The 20,251-nt window shown below is 44.6% G+C and overlaps 1 long non-coding RNA gene across 1 annotated transcript; it reads right to left on the bottom strand.

Annotated features, from left to right (window-relative positions):
* Window positions 1–825: 825 nt before the first annotated feature.
* On the bottom strand, window positions 826–17,204 carry LOC308627796. Its single transcript, XR_014017443.1, has 4 exons — window positions 17,006–17,204; window positions 15,727–15,782; window positions 13,466–13,570; window positions 826–1,344 (listed from the first exon to the last, which is right to left on the bottom strand). It is a non-coding gene; the product is annotated as an uncharacterized lncRNA (long non-coding RNA).
* Between the last annotated feature and the right edge of the window lie 3,047 nt (window positions 17,205–20,251).

Below are 20,251 nucleotides of genomic sequence, written 5' to 3'. Positions count from 1 at the left end.
TTCATCTCCTATCATCCTCACAGCTGCCCTGTCAGTCAGGCATCCTTTGCCCCGTTTTGCAGAGAGAGGAGAGGCTGAGGGTACACACACAGCCAGGGGTCAAACTCAGGTTGCAAGTCCTGTTTTTCCACCACCCTCTGCTGCTCCCTTGGAGGTGGGTTTAGCTCAAGAGGCAAGGGCTGATTCTGATTTATCCCCTCCCTCCCTGCAGACAGATGGCCCCAGGCATCTGGGTTTCCAGGAAACCAGGAAACGAAACCGTCGGAGTCTGAGAAACTTGTGCTTTGAGATCATCCCTTTCTTCAGGCCAGCGGGAGTTTTTACAAAGAAATTTTACAGGATTAAAGAGTTACATACTTTTTTAAAAACCTAGAATAACTAGAAGAGAAACAAACTTTCAACAAATCTCTGGAGGGAGAGTGTCTTTTTTATACTTGGAATCATCGATGAAATCGCAAAGGAAAGATTAGCAGGTTTGACTACAGAAAAATTACATTTTCTGCACTTAAAAAAAAGACTGAGAAGGGGCAAGTGGGGAGAAAAATAGCAAATAAGGGAGATAAAGTGTTGTCTCTTTTTATTTATTTATACTCTGCCTCCTTCCTAAAGAGTTTTGAGGAGGGAATATTTTATAAAAAGCACATACAAACTGACAGTTTAAAAATAAACAAAGGGTCTTATATACAAATAGGCAAGGAGCATGAAGAAGCAATTTACATAAAACAAATTATGACTAGTAAACGGATGTGTAGAAAAACGTCCAACCTAGTTAACCGTCAAGGAAATGCAAAGTTAAATAGAAAAAAATTTCAACTAACATCCAGCGCTCATGCATGGGTGATAACAATTACACCTTACAATTCTTAAAGAAAATATAGTGATAGATACTGAGAACTATAAAAATATTTGTTCTCTTCAACAGAGTAATCTTACTACTAGGGACTTATGCCAAAGATTCTAAAATGTGGAAAGAGGTACATGAAGATGCTCACTGCAGAATAAAAAAACAAACCCCAAAAAGCTGAAAGTTGAAACTGACCTAAATGTCCTAAAGGTGAGAAATGCTTAACTAAAGCTTGCCCCATCCACTCAATGAAATGCAATGCAGCTTCTTTTTTTAAATTTTTATTTATTTATTTATTTTTCGCTGTGTCGGGTCTTAGTTGCAACACGTGGCATCTTCATTGCAGCATGTGGGATCTTTCGCTGTGGCGTGTGGGCTTCTCTCTAGTTGTGGCGCACGGGCTCCAGAGCGTGGGCTCTGTAGTTTGCGACACGTGGCCTTTGTTGCCCCCGTGGCATGTGGGATCTTAGTTCCCCAGCCAGGGATCAAAACTGTGTCCCCTGCATTGGGAGAAGGATTCTTTACTACTGGACCACCAGGGAAGCCGACAATGCAGCTTTTATAAAAGAAGTTCATAGAGGCTTATGGTAAATAAAAACGCCTACAACAAAATGTTAAGTTTAAAAAGCAGGATATGGAATTGTAGCATTCATAATATATAATTCATAGTATGAATACAGTTATGTATGCATACAGATATGAGACAGGTGTGCACCCAGCATGTGCAGGGCCTGGGGCAGGGATACAAATGGAGACCACATGCCAAATGACTAAATATTAAATAATTATTATTTATTAAATATTTATTCAATCAATTTAATAATTAATAATGTAATAATTATGGATTAAATAACTATTAAATTAATAATTAGTCATTTAATTTACTATACGTTAAATATTTAAATATTAAAATAAAATTACTTATTACATATTAAACTTAAATAATTCATGCTGACAAATTGTCAAATAAAATGTCAAATATTCTGCTACCTTGTGATAAGCTAAGATGCCTGTGGTAATCCTTAAAGCAACCACTAAGAAAATAATTCAACAACTCCAAACTAGAAATAACCCAAATGTCCGTCAACTAATGAATGGATAAACAATGGAATACTAGTCAGCAATTAAAAAGAAATGAGCTACTGACACACATTATAACATGAATAAACCCCAAAACCTTTATGCTAATTGAAAGAAGCCAAACACAAAAGAACACATATTGCATGATTCCATTTATACTGACATATCCAAAACAGCCAAATCTACAGTGGCTAGCTAGGGTTGGCAGTTTAACAGCAATTAACTGCAAATGGCCCAAGAGCTTTTTGGGGGGTGATAGAAGTGTTCTAACACTAAATTATGATGATGGTTATGGAGATGCACAACTCTATAAATTTACTAAAAATCATTGAATTGCACACTTAAAATGGGTGAAATTTATGGTACATAAATTATACCTCAATAAAGCTATTTTTAAAAATATGCTAAAATTTTAAAAATTGTGCTGCAAATGATACCATCAAGAAAATGAAAAGACCACTCAAAGAACGGGATACAATATGTGCAAATCATATATCTGATAAGGGACTTGTATCCAGACTATATAAAGAACACTTACAATTCAATAATAAAAAAGATAAATAACCCAAAATAAAAATGGGCAAAGGGGGCCTCCCTGGTGGCGCAGTGGTTGAGAGTCCGCCTGCCGATGCAGGGGACACGGGTTCGTGCCCCGGTCTGGGAGGATCCCACATGCCGCGGAGCGGCTGGGCCCGTGAGCCATGGCCTCTGGGCCTGCGCGTCCGGAGCCTGTGCTCCGCAACGGGAGAGGCCACAACAGTGAGAGGCCCGCATACCGCAAAAAGAAAAAAAAAAAAAAATGGGCAAAGGATCAAAGCAGACATTTCTCCAAAGAAGATATGCAACTGGACAATGATCACATGAAAAGATGCTCAGTATCATTAGGTATTAGGGACATGCAAATCAAAACCACAAAGCCACATGAGCTACCACTTCATACCCACTAGGAAGGGTATAATGAAAAAGATGGATAAACAAGTGTTAGCAAAAATGTGGAACCCTCATATACAGCTGGAGAGAATGTAAAATGGTGCAGTCACTTTAGAAAACTGTTTGGCAGTTCCTCAAATTTTTAACATGAAGTTCCCTTATGACCCAGAAATTCCACTTCAGTATAATACTCAAGAGAAATGAAAACATATGTCCACATACAAAGTTGTACATGAATGTTCATAACTGCAGTATTCATAACATCCCCAAAATGGAAACAACCCAAATGTCTGTCAATGGATAAATGAATAAATTAAATGTAGTACACCCATATAGTGGACTATTATTCATCAATAAAAAGGATTGAAGTACTGACTCACTACAACATGGATGAACCTTGAATATATTATGCTAACTGCAAGCAGCCACTCACCAAGGACCAAATATTGATTAGGCAAATCTATAGAGAGGGAAAGTAGCCTAGTAGTTGCCTAGGACTGCGGGGGTTTGGAGGAAAATGGGGAATGAGTACTAATGGGAATAGTGTTTCTTTTGAGGGTAAGTAAAATGTTCTAAAATTGATTGTGGTGATGGTTGCAGAACTTTGTGGACATAGTGAATCCTGTTGAATTGTACACTTCAAGTGGATTATATGGTATGTGAATTATATCTCAGTAGAGGTGTAAAAACAAAACAACAGTGTAGGGCTTCCCTGGTGGCGCAGTGGTCGAGAGTCCGCCTGCCGATGCAGGGGACACGGGTTTGTGCCCCGGTCCGGGAAGATCCCACATGCCGCGGAGTGGCTGCACCCGTGAGCCATGGCCGCTGAGCCTGCGCGTCCGGAGCCTGTGCTCCGCAACGGGAGAGGCCACAACAGTGAGAGGCCCGCGTACCGCAAAAAAACAAAAACAAAACAACAGTGTATGCTACTGTCGCTAATATCACTGCTATGCTCCCAGAATCCTCGTGTCATTGTTTCCTTGGTGTCTCCACAGTTCTTCCCAGAACGGCCCTTTGGCCCTTTTTGCAGCCCTCCCCTCACGCAGTGGCAAAGAGTCAGTAGACAGGTACGAGTCCCAACTCTAGTAGCCTGGCTTGGGAAACTCCCGTATCCTCTTTGGGGTCCAGTTTCCATGACTCTCTATTGATTTGTTTTCTCATTCATTCAACAGACGTTTCACTCATTCATCAGAGCAAACATTTGCTGAGAGCTCACTGTGTCCCAGGCACTGTTCTAGGTGCTAGGGATACAGCTGTGAACCAAAGTTGCTGCCCTCCTGGAGCTGGTGGGAGGAGGGAGTACAAACAAGTACAATTAATTCTGCAAATACATTACAGAAAGCATGTGTGTCTGGCTCCTTGAGGACAGAAACATGCCTGGCTTCTCCTTCTGCTAAGGCTATCTCAGTCTCATACAGGAAGGCACCTATAGGTTGTAACTAGACTTGGTGCTTTAACTGGATAATTCCTTGAATAGATCTGCCCAAATAACACTGTGAGATTTGATTCCCAAAGGAGTGTTCCTATAGTAGGAGGGGAGAGACCTTTAGTCACCAACTCATTCATTCATTCATTCATACAAGTGGTTTGAGCATCTTACAGTGGTTAAATCATTGTGTCTGCCAGTAATAGAAACCTAATTTAGGCAGTTCCGAGAAGATGGCGGAAGAGTAAGACGCGGAGATCACCTTCCTCCCCACGGATACACCAGAAATACAGCTACACGTGGAACAACTCCTACAGAACACCTACTGAATGCTGGCAGAAGACCCCAGACCTCCCAAAAGGCAAGAAACTCCCCACATACCTGGGTAGGGCAAAGCGGAGAGATTCCCGCACAGAGGATCGGTGCTGAGCGGCACTCACCCGCCCGAGAGGCTTGTCTGCTCACCCGCCAGGGCGGGCGGTGCTGGAAGCTGAGGCTCGGGCTTCGGTCAGAGCGCAGGGAAAGGACTGGGGCTGGCTGCGAGAACTCAGCCTGAGGGGGGCTAATGTGCCACGGCTAGCCGGCAGAGAGTCCGGGAAAACTCTGGAGCTGCCGGAGAGGCAAGAGACTTTTTCTTCCCTCTTGGTTTCCTGGTGCGCGAGGAGAGGGGATTGAGAGCGCTGCTTGAAGGGGCTCCACAGACGGGCGCGGGTCGCGACTGAAAGCGCGGAGCCCGGTGACGGGCGTGGGACGCTGGGGCTGCTGCTGCCGCCGCCAGGAAGCCTGTGTGCGAGCGCAGGTCACTGTCCACACCGCCCTTCCGGGAGCCTGTGCAGCCCGCCACTGCCGGGGTCCCGGGATCCAGGGGCGGCTTCCCTGGGAGAACGCACGGCGCGCCTCGGGCTGGTGCAACGTCACGCCGAACTCTGCCGCTGCAGGCTCGCCCCGCACTCCGTGCCCCTCCCTCCCGCCCGGCCTGAGTGAGCCAGAGTCCCCGAAGAGGCTGCTCCTTTAACCCTGTCCTGTCTGAGCGAAGAACAGACGCCCTGCGGCGACCTACACGCAGAGGCGGGGCCAAATCCAAAGCTGAGACCCAGGAGCTGTGAGAACAAAGAAGAGAAAGGGAAACCTCTCCAGCAGCCTCAGAAGCAGCGGATTAAAGCTCCACGATCAACTTGATGTACCCTGCATCTGTGGAATACATGAATAGACAACAAATCATCCCAAATTGAGGAGCCAGGAGTCAGTGCTGTGCCTCTGAGGTGGGAGAGCCAACTTCAGGACACTGGTCCACAAGAGACCTCCCAGCTCCACATAATATCAAACGGCGAAAATCTTCCAGAGATCTCCATCTCAACACCAGCACCCAGCTTCACTCAACGACCAGCAAGCTACAGTGCTGGACACCCTATGCCAAACAACTAGCAAGACAGAAACACAACGCCACCCATTAGCAGAGAGGTGGCCTAAAATCATAAAAAGTCCGCAGACACCCCAAAACACACCACCAGACGTGGACCTGCACACCAGAAAGACAAGATCCAGCCTCATTCACCAGAACACAGGCACTAGTACCTTCCACCAGGAAGCCTACACAACCCACTAAACCAACCTTAGCCACTGGGGACAGACACCAAAAACAACGGGAACTACGAACCTGCAGCCTGCAAAAAGGAGACCCCAAACACAGTAACATAAGCAAAATGAGAAGACAGAAAAACACACAGCAGGAGAAGGAACAAGATAAAAACCCACCAGACCTAACAAATGAAGATGTAATAGGCAGTCTACCTGAAAAAGAATTCAGAATAATGATGGTAAAGATGATCCAAGATTCTATCTCCCAGATCCAAAATCTTGGGAATAGAATAGACAAAATGCAAGAAACAGTTAACAAGGACCTAGAAGAACTAAAGATGAATCAAGCATCGATTAAAAACACAATGCATGAAATAAAAAATACTCTAGATGGGATCAATAGCAGAATAACTGAGGCAGAAGAACGGATAAGTGAGGTGGAAGATAAAATAGTGGAAATAGCTGCTGCAGAGCAAAATAAAGAAAAAAGAATGAAAAGAACAGAGGACAGTCTCAGAGACCTCTGGGACAACATTAAACGCACCAACATTCGAATTATAGGGGTCCCAGAAGAAGAAGAGAAAAAGAAAGGGACTGAGAAAATATTTGAAGAGATTATAGTTGAAAACTTCCCTAATATGGGAAAGGAAATAGTTAATCAAGTCCAGGAGGCACAGAGAGTCCCATACAGAATAAATCCAAGGAGAAATACGCCAAGACACATATTAATCAAACTGACAAAAATTAAACACAAAGAAATCATATTAAAAGCAGCAAGGCAAAAACAACAAATAACACACAAGGGAATCCCCATCAGGATAACAGCTGATCTCTCAGCAGAAACTCTACAAGCCAGAAGGGAGTGGCAGGACATAATTAAAGTGATGAAGGAGAAAAACCTGCAACCAAGATTACTCTACCCAGCAAGGATCTCATTCAGATTTGATGGAGAAATTAAAACCTTTACAGACAAGCAAAAGCTGAGAGAGTTCAGCACCACCAAACCAGCTTTACAACAAATGCTAAAGGAACTTCTCTAGGCAAGAAACACAACAGAAGGAAAAGACCTACAATAACGAACCCAAAACAATTAAGAAAATGGGAATAGGAACATACATATCGATAGTTACCTTAAATGTAAATGGACTAAATGCTCCCACCAAAAGACACAGATTGGCTGAATGGATACAAAAACAAGACCCATATATATGCTGTCTACAAGAGACCCACTTCAGACCTAGAGACACATACAGACTGAAAGTAAGGGGATGGAAAAAGATATTCCATGCAAATGGAAACCAAAAGAAAGCTGGAGTAGCAATTCTCATATCAGACAAAATAGACTTTAAAATAAAGACTACTAGAAGAGACAAAGAAGGACACTACCTAATGATCAAGGGATCGATCCAAGAAGAAGATATAACAATTGTAAATATTTATGCACCAAACATAGGAGCACCTCAATACATAAGGCAAATACTAACAGCCATAAAAGGAGAAATCGACAGTAACACAATCATAGTAGGGGACTTTAACACCCCACTTTCACCAATGGACAGATCTTCCAAAATGAAAATAAATAAGGAAACACAAGCTTTAAATGATACATTAAACAAGATGGACTTAATTGATATTTATAGGACATTCCATCCAAAAACAACAGAATACACATTTTTCTCAAGTGCTCATGGAACATTCTCCAGGATAGATCATATCTTGGGTCACAAATCAAGCCTTGGTAAATTTAAGAAAATTGAAATTGTATCAAGTGTCTTTTCTGACCACAATGCTATGAGACTAGATATCAATTACAGGAAAAGAGCTGTAAAAAATACAAACACATGGAGGCTAAACAATACACTACTTAATAACGAAGTGATCACTGAAGAAATCAAAGAGGAAATTAAAAAATACCTAGAAACAAATGACAATGGAGACACGACGACCCAAAACCTATGGGATGCAGCAAAAGCAGTTCTAAGAGGGAAGTTTATAGCAATACAATCCCACCTTAAGAAACAGGAAACATCTCGAATAAACAACCTAACCTTGCACCTAAAGCAATTAGAGAAAGAAGAACAAAAACACCCCAAAGTTAGCAGAAGGAAAGAAATCATAAAAATCAGGTCAGAAATAAATGAAAAAGAAATGAAGGAAACGATAGCAAAGATCAATAAAACTAAAAGCTGGTTCTTTGAGAAGATAAACAAAATTGATAAACCATTAGCCAGACTCATCAAGAAAAGAAGGGAGAAGACTCAAATCAATAGAATTAGAAATGAAAAAGGAGAAGTAACAACTGACACTGCAGAAATACAAAAGATCATGAGAGATTACTACAAGCAACTCTATGCCCATAAAATGGACAACCTAGAAGAGATGGACAAATTCTTAGAAATGCACAACCTGCCAAGACTGACTCAGGAAGAAATAGAAAATATGAATAGACCAATCACAAGCACTGAAATTGAAACTGTGATTAAAAATCTTCCATCAAACAAAAGCCCAGGACCAGATGGCTTCACAGGCGAATTCTATCAAACATTTAGAGAAGAGCTAACACCCATCCTTCTCAAACTCTTCCAAACAATATCAGAGGAAGGAACACTCCCAAACTCATTCTACGAGGCCACCATCACCTTGATACCAAAACCAGGCAAGGATGTCACAAAGAAAGAAAACTACAGGCCAATATCACTGGTGAACATAGATGCAAAAATCCTCAACAAAATACTAGCAAACAGAATCCAACAGCACATTAAAACAATCATACACCATGATCAAGTGGGGTTTATTCCAGGAATGCAAGGATTCTTCAATATACGCAAATCAATCAATGTGATACACCATATTAACAAGTTGAAGGAGAAAAACCATATGATCATCTCAATAGATGCAGAGAAAGCTTTCGACAAAATTCAACATCCATTTATGATAAAAACCCTGCAGAAAGTAGGCATAGAGGGAACTTTCCTCAACATCATAAAGGCCATATATGACAAACCCACAGCCAACATTGTCCTCAATGGTGAAAAACTGAAACCATTCCCACTAAGATCAGGAACAAGACAAGGATGCCCACTCTCACCACTCTTATTCAACATAGTTTTGGAAGTTTTAGCCACAGCAATCAGAGAAGAAAAGGAAATAAAAGGAATCCAAATTGGAAAAGAAGAAGTAAAGCTGTCACTGTTTGCAGATGACATGATACTATACATAGAGAATCCTAAAGATGCTACCAAAAAACTACTAGAACTAATCAATGAATTTGGTAAAGTAGCAGGATACAAAATTAATGTACAGAAATCTCTGGCATTCCTGTACACTAATGATGAAAAATCTGAAAATGAAATCAAGAAAACACTCCCATTTACCATTGCAACAAAAAGAATAAAATATCTAGGAATAAACCTACCTAAGGAGACAAAAGACCTGTATGCAGAAAATTATAAGACACTGATGAAAGAAATTAAAGATGATACAAATAGATGGAGAGATATACCATGCTCCTGGATTGGAAGAATCAATATTGTGAAAATGACTCTACTACCCAAAGCAATCTACAGATTCAATGCAATCCCTATCAAACTACCACTGGCATTTTTCACAGAACTAGAACAAAAAGTTTCAAAATTTGTTTGGAAAAACAAAAGACCCCGAATAGCCAAAGCAATCTTGAGAACGAAAAACGGAGCTGGAGGAATCAGGCTCCCTGACTTCAGACTATACTACAAAGCTACAGTAATCAAGACAGTGTGGTACTGGCATAAAAACAGAAAGATAGATCAGTGGATCAGGATAGAAAGCCCAGAGATAAACCCACGCACATATGGCCAACTTATCTTTGATAAAGGAGGCAGGAATGTACAGTGGAGAAAGGACAGCCTCTTCAATAAGTGGTGCTGGGAAAACTGGACAGGGACATGTAAAAGTTTGAGATTAGATCATTCCCTAACACCATACACAAAAATAAGCTCAAAATGGATTAAAGACTTAAATGTAAGGCCAGAAACTATCAAACTCTTAGAGGAAAACATAGGTAGAACACTCTATGACATAAATCACAGCAAGATCCTTTTGGACCCACCTCCTAGAGAAATGGAAATAAAAACAAAGATAAACAAATGGGACCTAATGAAACTTCAAAGCTTTTGCACAGCAAAGGAAACCATAAACAAGACCAAAAGACAACCCTCAGAATGGGAGAAAATATTTGCAAATGAAGCGACTGACAAAGGATTAATCTCCAAAATTTATAAACAGCTCATGCAGCTCAATAGCAAAAAAACAAACAACCCAATCCAAAAATGGGCAGAAGACTTAAATAGGCATTTCTCCAAAGAAGATATACAGACTGCCAACAAACACATGAAAGAATGCTCAACATCATTAATCATTAGAGAAATGCAAATCAAAGCTACAATGAGATATCATCTCACACCAGTCAGAATGGCCATCATCAAGAAATCTAGAAACAATAAATGCTGGAGAGGGTGTGGAAAAAAGGGAACACTCTTGCACTGCTGGTGGGAATGTGAATTGGTACAGCCACTATGGAGAACAGTATGGAGGTTCCTTAAAAAACTAAAAATAGAACTACCATATGACCCAGCAATCCCACTACTAGGCATATACCCTGAGAAAACCATAATTCCAAAAGAGACATGTACCAAAATGTTCATTGCAGCTCTATTCACAATAGCCCGGAGCTGGAAACAACCTAAATGTCCATCATCGGACGAATGGATAAAGAAGATGTGGCACATATATACAATGGAATATTACTCAGCCATAAAAAGAAACGAAACTGAGCTATTTGTAATGAGGTGGATAGACCTAGAGTCTGTCATACAGAGTGAAGTAAGTCAGAAAGAGAAAGACAAATACCGTATGCTAACACATATATACGGAATTTAAAAAAAAAAAAAAAAAAGTCATGAAGGACCTAGGGGCAAAACAGGAATAAAGACACAGACCTACTTGAGAATGGACTTGAGGATATGGGGAGGGGGAAGGGTAAGCTGTGACAAAGCGAAAGAGAGGCATGGACATATATACACTACCAAACGTAAGGTAGATAGATAGTGGGAAGCAGCCACAGAGCACAGGGAGATCAGCTCGGTGCTTTGTGACCGCCTGGAGGGGTGGGATGGGGAGGGTGGGAGGGAGGGAGATGCATGAGGGAAGGGATGTGGGAACAGATGTATATGTATGACTGATTCACTTTGTTATAAAGCAGAAACTAATTAAAAAATTAAAAAAAAAAAATCTGCAAAAAAAAAAAAAAAAAAAAAAGAAACCTAATTTAAACTGGCTTAAACATAAAAGGGAATTTGTTGGCTAAAGTAACTAAAAAAGGACAAGGGTGGCTTGATCCTGGTGTGCACACAGCATCATCAAGAACACCTCTCAGCCCAGTTTTCCTCTGATTGGCTCCATTCCTGAGCTAGTGCTCCCTTGGTGGAGGCAAAATGACTGCAGACTGTCCCAGAATCTCATCTTCCAGTTCCAGACCCCAAGGATAGTGAGCTCTTCCTCTCCCGTCCTAAATTCCCTTTCTAAGGCTCCCTCTGCCCTTTTCCACAAAAGTCCTGCCTGGGGCCCTATTGAATTGAGTTCAGGCTTGAACTAATCACTGTAGTCAGCGAGTGAAATGAGCTAATTCCTAGCTCATCAGGGCCTGGGCATTTGCCAAGGGCAGGAGCAGTCAGGCCTGTCCGAAGCACAAGGGCTGAGAGCAGGGGAGGGGGTGGCTCCCAAAGGAGAACTGGGATGCTGTTACCAGAAACTGGAGAACAGATGCTTCATAAACAAACAAAAATAACCCGTGACCCCACATACTTCATATGTAATGAATATAGGACATGGGAGAGAGGTGACAGGGGTTTAGAGAAGATGCTGTGGAAATTCAGAATCAAGGATCACCTCATACAGGAGGTACCATATGAACCTGACTTTGAAGGTTGAGTGGAATTTGTCATATGTATCCATGAGAGAGGGCACTCCAGGCTGGGAGGACTGTGTGACCTAAGGTATGGGGGATGGGGACCATAAATGGGGAAACTGAGTGATTCAGTGTGGCCAGAACACAGGCCCAGGAAGAGGTGGTGTAGCCTATGAGGGAGGAGGTGGAAGCAGGGATCAGATCTTAGGGGGCCTCAGGTGCCAGGAGAAAGAGCTTGGAAGACAGTCTAGAGAAAGCAGGAAACCACTGATCATGGCAATGATATCACCTGGGACATTAACCTGCTCAGATAATTTAACTTAAAAAGGGGAAAACATGGAGAGCAACCAGTTAAGAGACTCCAGATATGGTTTAAGCAAAAAGCAAAGAGAATCTAAATGTCCCATTGACACCTCCAGCCCAACATGTCTGAGACAGAAGCCAGCCAGCTTGGTTTCCCCATGCCACTTCTCTACCTGTGTTTTCTGTCCTGATGAATGGCATCAGCATCCCCATGAGTCATCCCGGACTCCCACCTCTCCCATGTCCCCCACAACAAACTCATCCACGAATCTGGTCCATTTTTCCTCCTGTTTCTTGAATGTACTTGTCTTGTACCTCTGCACCACCTTACTCCTCAGGCCTTCATCATCTGTTGCTTGGATGGCTCCAACAGCCTCTTAACTGGCCTCCCGGCCTCCAGCCTTATCCCCTTTCAATCCTCCATACAGCAGCCAGAGTCATCTATTTAAATTACAGCCAGCTGGGGACTCCCCACTGACCAACCCCTTTCAGGATGTGGTTTCCAGCCTCACATCTTCCTGCACCCCCAGCCATTCTGAGCTGCGTTCAACTCACCAAATGTTGCTGATCTCTTTCCCCTCTGGACACTTGTATGTGCTGCTTCCTCTGCTCTCCCCCGCACTACCCTCCCGCCTCCTCTGTTCCTAGTGTAGGAGCTGGAGGGCTGTTCCTGGTGGGAACGTGTTTAGGAGGCTGGGAGACAAGAGAAAAGAGTAGGGGGAGGGCTGGGAGCTTCCTGTGGTGGACATGTTCCTTGTCTGCCCGGCACTTGCCTCCTCCTGGGAACCGCAGTGCCTCTCCCCACATTTTGTGTGAGCTGCTCCCCACATGCAGGTGTGTGGTCCAATGGGAGCCGCCACCTTACATGGTCTTGCCTCCCTGTCATAGGGATTCACTGTGAGGCGGATGACCCAACCAGGCTGGTCCCCAAAAGTTTTCTAACCAGAGCTATGGAGAAATGGCCTCTTCCCTTTTTGGTTGAGGCTGAAAAGCTAGATTGTGGAGTTCCTTGCTGCCAGGTGCCCCGCCTTGTGGCAAAAGGTGACATTCAGAGAGAAATGGAAATGACAGGCTGAGGGGAGGGTCCTGACAGGGTTCTGGTCACTTCTAAGATCCAGGGCGACTTGTTAACTTGCTGTCCTGTAGAGCAGTGCTTCTCAGACTCTCTGTGGGGAAGGGCCAGATTTTTTTCCCAATCTACTATAAATCACTACACAATAAAAAAAACTTTAAAAAAATACCCTAAACACATTTTTTAAACGCCTCATTTTTTTTTACTGTTGTATTCAACAGACCTAACATTAATTCGTCAATTTGTTATAAAAATTTGTCAACACTTGATCCTAATTTCTGTACTCACCTCATCACGGGCTGTATCAAGCAGCCAGTCAGTGGCACACTCTTTGAGTAGCCCTGCCCCAGAGGCCTTTGTCCACCCTTGCTGGCCCCAGCTCTGCATTCCAGCCTGAAGGAAGGGGGAAACAGAGGAAGTGTAGGGCAAGCAAGTTCTTTTTAAAGAAGTAATGCTGCCCAAGGGGGAAGTGGGGAGGGGGAGGGATGGAGTGGGAGTTTAGGGTTAGCAGATGCAAACTATTATATACAGAATGGATAAACAATAAGGTCCTACTGTATAGCACAAGGAACTATATTCAATATCCTGTGATAACCCCTCATGGAAAAAAATATAAAAAAGAATGCATATATATATGTGTAACTGAATCCTTTTGCTGTACAGCAGAAATTAACACAACATTGTAAATCAACTATACTTCAATTTTTAAAAAAAGAGGTAACATAGAAGTTTCACACATCCCTTTCATTCCATTCCACTGGTGAAAAACATGGTCACACTTAGTTGCAAGGAAGACGGGAAAAGATAGCCTCTAGTTGACTGGACTTGTGCCGTTACTAAGAAGTTCCATTACTAAAAAGAAAAAGGGGAGGACGATTATGGGAGACCACGGCTTTTGCCACATGCTGCTGAGAGCCACTAGGGGGCTGTCCCCAGGGCCTGACCCTATGCTTGGGAGTGTGGGAGGCTTGGCTACCTGGGGACTATATTGGTATCTGCTGCTTTGCAGCAAACCACCCCAAATTTAGTGGCTTAAAATAACAACCATTTTCTGTGGCTGGGTTCAGTTGGTGGCTCTGCCGGTGGTCTTGCCTGGGGTCGCTCATGCAGTTGTTGTCATCTCGTGGTTTGATGAGGGCTGGATGGGCTAAGATGTCCTCACACACACATCCAGCAGTCAGCAATCTTGAAGCTGGGGTTCCTCGGTTCTCCATGTGGCCTCTTCAGCAGGCTAAGCTCAGGCTCACTCACGTCCTGGTCTCTGTTCCAACCACAACCAGAGAGAGGGCAAACCTCATGCACAGGTGTGCTTCAAGCCTCTGCTTGCATCACATTTGCAAACGGGCCATCGGCCAAAATAAGCCATATTGCCAAGCTTGGGTTCAAGGGGAAGAGAGGAAATCACTTCTTGATGGGAAGAGCAGTAAAGTAACGTTGTTGAGAAGCACAGGAGGAATGTTTCATAACATCTTCACAAAGAGCCTTCCATGGTGACCTCAGCTTCCACCTATAAGACAAGGAATGTCTGTCCTTGTTCAGGCTCTTGTGGCCCTAAGAAAAAAAATCCCCCAGTGCCCCAAGGAGTGAGTTCTCTTTTTCAGGGTACATATGGCCTTGCCCTGCATCTGAAGGGCTGCCAGGAACCAAAGCAGTCCCTGGAGGCCGAAGCTCTTCCTCTGTCTCACGGCTGAGCTGCAAGGTCTTCCTCATGACGCCTCTTCCCCCTCTGTCTGCTCCATTCTCCTCTCTGCTGATTGTTTTATTTCTGTTTACTTCCGACACCTGCTCCCTCACAATTTCTGCTTGCCCTGGGCACCAACCTATGGCACCCTTTCACCTTCTGGCCCTGTGGCTAGTTGGCTCAGCCTCTCCATGTTTCCCCCATTCCTGTTCCAGAAATCATCACCTTGACTGGCTGGCTCATATCCTCAATCTGGACCACTTTGTGGTGGGCAGGCCAGCCTATGGATAGGCTGTCTGGAGCTCAGGTGTCCACATTTCCTCCATCACCTGGAGAAGTAGAGGAGGACTATTGTAGGTTGAATGGTGGCCCCCAAAAGATATTCCATGTCCTAATCCTCAGAAGCTGCGAACATGACTTTATTTGGGAAAAGGGTCTTTGTAGACATGATTGAGATGAAATTATCCTGGATTATTCAAATAGGCCCTAAATTTAAAAACAAGTGTCCTTCTAAGGAAAAGACAGACACAGAAGAGGCCATGCAGAGATGGAGGCAGAGGTTGGCATTATTCAACCACAAGCCAGGAAATACCTGGCACCACCAGAAGCTAGAAGACTCAAGGAAGGATTCTCCCCTAGAGCATCTGGAGGGAGTGTGGCCCTGACAATACCTTTTCAGACTTCCAGCCTCCAGAACTATGAGAAAATAAATTTCTGTTATTTTAAGCCACCAAGTTTGTGGTCATTTATTACAGCAGCTCTAGGAAACTAATATAGACACACTGCTCAAAATAGAGTCTTCTGAGCAGCAGGACCCATTGGTAAGGCAATTTCCCGGCACAGACATATAGGTCACATAAGCACATACCTCATTCCCCGACCAGTGAGTGAACACTTCTGCTCTATCCTTCCAAGGCCTGAGACCTGCAAGTCAAGACAGATCATACCCCAGTGTCCTACTCCTCAGCATCCACAAACATGATGCTTTCAAGAGGTCTCAAGAATAAAAGGATGTGAGAGACATATATATATAGACTTACAAATATATTGGAATATTACTATATATATATATACACACACACACGACACACACATTGGAATATTACTCAGCCATAAAAAAGAATGAAATCTTGCCATTTGTGACAACATGGGTGGACCTAGAGGGTATTATGCTAAGTGAAATAAGTCAAACAGAGAAAAACAAATACCGTATGACTTCACTTATGTGTGGAATCTAAAAAACAAATGAACAAATACAACAAAACAGAAACAGATTCATAGATACAGAGAAGAAACAGATGGTTGCCAGAGGGGAGAGGGATGGGGGAAATGAATGAAATAGGTGAGGGAGATTAAGAGGTACAAACTGCCAGTTACAAAATAAATGAGTCACAGGAATGAAATCTATAGCATGGGGAATATAGTCAATGATATTGTAACATCTTTGTATGTTGACAGATGGTAACTAGATTTGTCATCATGATCATTTTGTTATGCATAGAAATATTGAATTACTACATTGTGCACCTGGGACTAACATAGTGTTGTAGGTCAACTTTACTTCAATTAAAAAATTGTTTTCTGGGCTTCCCTGGTGGCTCAGTGGTTGAGAGTCCGCCTGCCGTTGCAGGGGATACGGGTTTGTGCCCTGGTCTGGGAAGATCCCACATGCCACGGAGCGGCTGGGCCCGTGAGCCATGGCCGCTGAGCCTGCGCATCCGGAGCCTGTGCTCCTCAACGCGAGAGGCCACAACAGTGAGAGTCCCGCGTACCGTGAAAAAAAAAAAAAAAAGAAAAAAGAAAAAAGTTTTTTCCATTCCCTCTGAAAAAAAGAGTGAAAGTAAAGCGTAAGATGGAACAGTATTTTAAGAGAGAATTAATTATAAGATCATGGGAAGTGTTTTCTTTGGTTGTCTGTCTCTGAAGGACACAGAGTCCTGTGCCACAGCATCCTTTTAGAGGCAGAGGGAAGAATCCAGGGAAGCAGAAGAGGAGATAGGAAGAGTCACATCCGGATGCCAAGCACATCATATTTCTGTTCACACAAATCAGAGCGTCATGGGAGGTTAGGACAGAAAGGGACTTTCACATTTAGCCCTTTTGCTTTATGGATGAAAAAGCAGAGGTCCGAGAGAAGAGTGACTTACCCAGGGCCACAGCTGTTTGCTCCCCACATCCAATCCTTTCCTTTTCCTGTGCGGCCAGGACTTCACAGTGTGCCCTTGGCAAAGATGACTATTTTTTTAACTGACTTTATTCATGTCTCTACCCGTTGTAAAACGCCTCTTCTACTTCTCTATTCCTGTGCCCTTTCCCTGCTTCCCTGAACAGAGTGGCTCATGAACCCCTTGCTCCTGCCAAGTGCAGCTGAGGAAATAGGAGCGGCCGCTTGGCTGAGCAGACAGGAAAGGATACACCGAAGGGGTGCTGGTCCTCCAGCCTGGCCGGGACCGCAGCATCTCCACCTAACTCTGCACGTTCCTCTGCCTCCAGTGGAGAGCCCTGGGGTCTTCGGTTCCTGGCATTCCTTGCCAGCATGGTTCTAAGTAAGATCCTGACAATAGAGTCACTTGCACAAGATTCGATAAACCAAAGATAGGAGAGCCCACCTTCTCTGAATTGGCATGGACAGGCGTGAGGTTGGCCATGGCCTCCAGGCGAGCTCCTGCAAGCTGCCCACATTGGTGCTGGGGCGATCCCGGCATCTTCTCTGCAGTCCTGGCACTTCCCGATTTTGTGCAGTCTGACGGGAGCTTCCCTGACCAGCCCTCCCATCAGTTAGGTAAGCCTCTAAATCCCCAGTGTTGTGTATTTGGGGTATATAGAGTGGCTTCTGTTTCTCTGACCAAACCCCAACTGGCACAAGTAACGAAGCTGTGTAAAAGGATGTGTGAGGTGGGGGAGGATCCCTTTGGAATGTAAAAGGTCCCTCCTAGAAAGTGAAATTTTTTATATAAAGTGACAAACCGGCTCCTAGGTTTGTTTTTGTTTGTTTGGTAGGAGCCATCGTGGGTGTGTGACCTTGGAACCACGAGGTTAACATCAAAGCTCTCCTCTGAGACGTGTTCCAGGCAGGAGAGCTCCTCTGTTCCGCCCTCGCCCATCACAAGATCCAAGAGAATCACGGTCAACACGGCCAGCTCAAGGGTGAGTCTTCCTTCCCTCCAGGACTGATGACACATAGGGAAAAACCCAGAAGCCACAAGGAAGTCCAGAGCAATCTCTTTGAGTATGGCCATTCTATTTTATACGAGCAAGGAGAAAAACAAGTTTACGTTACCTGATTTCCATGAAGAATGGGAACAAAAGTTAATCAAGTACAACTAATCTTTTAAGACACACTTCCATTGATATTTGGGCTAAATCATAGTACTTCCTGCCTTTTATTGACACTTTTCTATGTACTGCCTGAAGCTGTTTTATATATTATCCTATTTAATCTTCCCAACAATGCCAAAGTGAGGACAGCATTTTCCCAGGTTCATAGAAGCCTGAGGCTCAAACGGGTCAAAACTGCCTGACTCTTGAGCCATCCTCTTTCCCCTGAGTCAGTCGGCTTCTTTTACTAGAAAGGAGGAAGGAAGAACAAGAGGGAAAGAGAAAGGCAGCAGGAAGAGGAAACAAGAGAGACGGACAAAGGGAGAAGTGAGGGGAGACACGTGTATAAGAAGAAAGGAGAGAGAGGAGAGAGAAGGCCCAGAGTTGTGCGAAGGTGGAGAAACTCATCTCCTCACCACCTCTACTCAGACCGTGTGCTTCAGAATGTCACCTCTGCTCTCCACTGTACTTATTAGCCAGGTAGCCACTGTTCACAGCCCTTCAACTGCTCCTTATTCTCAGGCTTTCTGAGCCTCCAGTGTGAATGGAAAAAGCCACAACAATCCACCGGGTAAAGAATTCTTTGGGCTGCCCCATCAGGGCTCAGAATAATGTTACACCAGAGGGTAGATTAAATCAAGCAGAGCAACAGCCCCAGCTTCTGGGCTAATAGGGGATGGGAATCAGGTTTGCCCTTGTGCCATAGGGTGTCTCATGAAGACTGCCTTGGATACTCTTCTGCTTCTCCTTCCAGGCCCTTCTCTAAGCACCCTCAATCCCACCCTGGTATCCTATACCCCCAGCTACCCCTGGGCTTACCATCATGAGATAAAGACATCCTCAACCCCCGGTGACTCAGCGAGCCCGTCCTTGCTCTGTGTCCTGTGAGAAAGCATCTAGGCTGAGGAGGCGGGGCAGTGGCAGGTCTTCCTGGAGCCCTCCAGCCACACCCTGGCCATGGTCCCTTTCTGTGTACATGTAAGGCAAGGCCAGGCCAGGGCTGGGAGGACCAAAGAGGGCACTTGAGAGCTGGTCCATATCTCCTGAGATCTTAGAGTCTCAGAGGTCCTGTGAGCCAGTCCTTTCATTTTATCAGTGGGCAAACTGAGGGTCAGAGAGGTAAGGGGAGGAGCCCAAGGCCACACTGTCTGCACACTGCTCACAGCCCCGACACCCAGCCCAGCGCCCTTCCCTCTGGCAGCTCCCAGGACCCCAGCGGCCAGTGAGCCAGCAAGAGCCTCACATGTGATTACAATTACCGTGGGCTTGGCCTGAGCCCAGCCACACCACAAGCACAGCCAGGCCTGGTCACTGGCCAAGTTTCCATCTCAGTAGAAAAATGAATAGGTTCAAGGGATACATGTTAATCTCAAACACACGAGTGGGAAGGAGTGGGGTGAGAGGGAGAGGCCAGCCAGGATTTCTCGGGCAATGTCAGTCCGCCAATAGCTCCTGAGTCCCCCCCCAGGAGGCAGAATGCCCCTGGCCAACAGAGAAAAAACAGGCTGTGTGCCTGCTAGGGGACCAGGACTGCCCACCTGTTGGGCACTATGGTTCAAGAACCATCTCGGGATTGTTTGTGGTTATAAACCCTGCCGGCTCCTGGGCCCAAGATGGAATTCAGCTGGTAAGACTTGGCCGGGGGTCCCCATAGCAGTCACCCCTCCTCAGTAGGCTCCTTTCTTGCAGTAAGCATTTTCCACAGCCCTTGTGTTTCTATCTTTCCTTCAACATCACCATCCCCTGCCACAGATAAAGAAACTGAGGTGCAAGGATGAAGGATGGCCCGAGGCCGGGTAGCCAGAGGAGTTGGGATGGGCTAGGACACAGGCCAGTCTGGCCCACAGCCTCCCTCTGATGCTCCTGAGCTGCCCTGTGGCAGCCTGGGCTGTGCCTGGGACTCTCCTGCTTTCTCCTGCCCAGCGCCATGCCCAGCATCTGAAGACTTACTTCATGAGCTGTCGTCTTCATCTGCCCTACCTCAGCGGCATGGCCCTGGTGGGGCCCCAAATTCCACCCTAGCTGCCAACTTTTGCCCCCCTAATAATGACGTCTCACATCCTTGAGGCTTCTAC

This window comes from Mesoplodon bidens (genome assembly GCF_964165515.1).
Source record: "Mesoplodon bidens genome assembly, chromosome: 14".
Classification (NCBI taxonomy): Eukaryota; Metazoa; Chordata; class Mammalia; order Artiodactyla; family Ziphiidae; genus Mesoplodon; species Mesoplodon bidens.
The sequence above is the reverse complement of the archived record's forward strand: the minus strand, read 5'-3'. Positions and strand labels throughout refer to the sequence as shown.